This window comes from Piliocolobus tephrosceles, chromosome 16, assembly GCF_002776525.5.
Source record: "Piliocolobus tephrosceles isolate RC106 chromosome 16, ASM277652v3, whole genome shotgun sequence".
Lineage (NCBI taxonomy): Eukaryota > Metazoa > Chordata > Mammalia > Primates > Cercopithecidae > Piliocolobus > Piliocolobus tephrosceles.
The window spans coordinates 36,388,385-36,391,864 of NC_045449.1; positions in this window are offsets into that span (position 1 = coordinate 36,388,385).

The window sequence follows — 3,480 nt, forward strand, 5'->3', positions numbered from 1 at the left end:
GTGGCTCAAGCCTGTAATCCCAGCACTTTGGGAGGCCGAGACGGGCGGATCACTAGGTCAGGAGATCGAGACCATCCTGGCTACATGGTGAAACCCCCATCTCTACTAAAAATTACAAAAAACTTAGTCATTCAATACAGGCGAGGTGGCGGGCGCCTGTAGTCCCAGCTACTCGGGAGGCTGAGGCAGGAGAATGGCGTAAACCCGGGAGGCAGAGCTTGCAGTGAGCTGAGATCCGGCCACTGCACTCCAGCCTGGGCAACAGAGTGAGACTCTGTCTCAAAAAAAAAAAAAAAAAAGATTACCTGGGAAGGGCCTGGGGAGGAAGGAGAAAAATCACAGAAGGTAAGAAGACATCCTGCTTTATTTCCCAGGCAATATAAAGAAGCAACTGAGACCTGGATTAAGATGAAAAGTTCCATCCAGAAGTTTCTCAGGTCTGATATTATGCAGAGAGTCTCAGGTATTGATTAGCTCAATGATTCTTAAACTTTGGCAATTATCAGAATCCTCTGGAGGGCTTGTTAAAATACAAACTGACAGGCCCCGGAAACTCCCAGAGTTTCTAATTCAGAAGGTCTAAGGAGGGCCTGAGAATGTGCATTTCCAGCAAGTTCCCAGAGAATGCTGATGCTGCATGTCTGAAGACCATATTTTGAGAATCACTGGATTAGCTAGATCGATGGAGGGCATCAGAATGATTTTGGGGATCTTATTAAAAATACTGATTTCTAGGCCCTTTATATTAATCATGATGTGTATGGCAGAAAGTTAACAGAATATCAGACAACAGTTGTTTGATGAAGAAAGACATTTAATCACATATCAATTATATTGGAGGTAGGTAATTTCAGGTTTGGTATAGAGTATCAATGATATTATTAAACAGTGGAGGTTCTTTTTATCTTTCTAGTTGTTTATACTTAGCCCAACTGAATTTTCATCCTTAGGTTTTCCTTATGATTGCAAAATGGCTGCCACAGTTCCAACCATCATGTTGTCACACAACTGCATCCAAGGTAGAAGAGCAGGCATCTCTCCTTCTCCCTCCCTCCCTCCCTGTCCCACTTCTAAACTTCAATTTCCTTTCCATAAGTTTTCTTTTTACAACTTATTGACCAGAAGTGAATCACAGGCCTACCTTAAATAAACCAATAGCAAAAGGGAATGGAATTACTGAATGCACCCAGGTTTACTACCTGGGTCTGGGTGAAGGCTCACCTTCCCTAAGCATGTTACTGCCTCATCAAAATTGAGATTCCATAATTCAAGGAAGAAAGGAATGCCACTGGGAAGGGATGAATAGCATCTGCCCTAGCTAGGGTGACCAACCTGTCCAGTTTTCCTGGGACTGTCCCAGTTTTAAAATGGAAAGTCTCATATCTGGGAAAATATGTTAATTCTGGGTAAATCAAGATGGTTGATCGGCTAGGTGCAGTGGCTCACACCTGTAATCCTAGCACTTTGAGAGACCGAAGCATGAGGATTGTTTGAGCCCAAGAGTTCGAGACCAGCCTGGGTAATGTAGTGAGACCCTGTCTATTAAAAAAAAAAAAGAAGATGGTTGATCACCCTAATTTCAGTCTCCCAAGGCCTTCTGAATTAGAATCTCTTGGGAGTGGGGCTCAGAACTTAAAAATGATATTTTAACACTCTCCCAAGATGATTCTAATGCATGTCAAAGTTTGAGACTCAATGGGCTTTAGTTACCATGAAGCCAAAAGGGGGACTCAAGGTTGACATATTTCCAGCCGACATCAGAGCAGGAGGAAATCCCAGATGAAGTGATGCAGGTACAGCTTGAGACTGGGGATTCTCACAGGCTCAAATAGCTTGGAAGGACCTAGGCCTAGGATCCCAGCCTAGAAGGACCCAGAATATTTGAATTCCATCCCATCCTGCTCCTATCCTCACTGCCAGAAGGAAGGGACACTCTAATTTAGAACCCCTCCTCTGGGCCATCTTAACACCCTGTAGCCAAGTCTATTAGGCTCCTTATCACAGAGTCTTATGATGCTGGACTTGCAGGTTATCTCCATGCGAGATGGCAAATCTCCTCAGGACAGGAGCCTCATTTGAGTGTCTTCTATCCTAAGCATTCAGCACCATGCCTGGCTTATCTTAGTCATTCAATAAGTGTGTGTTGAATACATGAATGAGTGAATGAATGAATGAATGAACAAATAAGGAGGCTGAATTCTTGAATTTAAAGATAAATTCTGGCCTCTAGACCCCAGATCAACCCTTGGAACAGACAAGTGCCCAGAGCTTAGAATCTTCCTTGCCTTATCAACAAGCTGGCAAGACTCTGGGTAGGGCTGGGGTGGGCATGGGAGTCAGGGTCAAACTCTGTCTTAGGACACTAGATGACTGTGCAATGGTTCCCTGGCCCAGGCTTCTGTGGAAGCTGTGCGTGTCCCCAGCGCATGGTGCTGGGTAACTTTCCGATGGTTTGAGCTCATTACTCATCATTAGGAGGCCTGGTGTCTGGAGTTTTCCAGGTGATCAAAGCTTCTCTGTCTGGAGCAGCCAGGCAGGCCCTGGTGTCTGTCACCAGTAATCTCTCAGCCTTGCCAGGCAGACAGTTAAGTAACCCAGGAAGGAGGGGATTTGGTTTTTAAGCTCACATAATTCAGCCTGACACCCCCACATGCAGACAGTGGCTCTGGCTCTGCCCTGAGGAAGTTGTCCCTGGTTGGAGGGGTGCAGGCTGATGGGAGCAGTAGCTTGTCTGTGTGCAGGTTTATTTTAGAGCCCGTGGGCATCTCTCCTCACCCTGCTGTGCTTCGGAGGGCTGGGAGTGGAGGGAGAATTGGTACCCATTGCCTCCTGCAGCAATGCCTATTCTCCCCACCGAGACGGGCTTCCAAATAGCCCCCCGACCCCTTGCTCTACCAGAACCAGGAACTCCTAATGGGGCTCTTCTTTGTCCCCGGTCTCTGGCTGGGCTCAGAGTCCAGTTTGCCTCCCCAACCCCAAATCCCTCAGCACTACACACAATCTATGTCATTGCCCGGAAAATGTGCTGCAGGCCTAAAGTGCAGAGTGAGACTGCAGTGTACTATACCTCTTCAGGTTCTGATGTTTCAATAACAATCACAAAGTCCTTCAATCACAGGGGGGAAAAATTAAAGGATGCTTAAAACAATTTTTAAATATTGCATCTCGTGATTTTTAAAAGTTGGATTGAAAAAATTGGCCTAGACATTTTTTTCTGATTTTGCGCAAACCGTGCAAAAAGGTTGCACACCCTTGCCCTCAACAATGCAGCCGCTGCAACTTTTCCTCTCAACATAGAAAGCAAAGTCTGAACAAAGAGTGAACTTGGGGAGTTGATTCGTCTGGAAAATGGAAATGGATTTGCTAAAGAGTTTGTGTAAATGTCCAGGTATCGGCGTCACAATGTGTCCTTTAGAAAATTGAGAGTGGGAATAGAACATTCCAACCCCTAAGACTGACAACTGGTGTGATGCCAAGTCC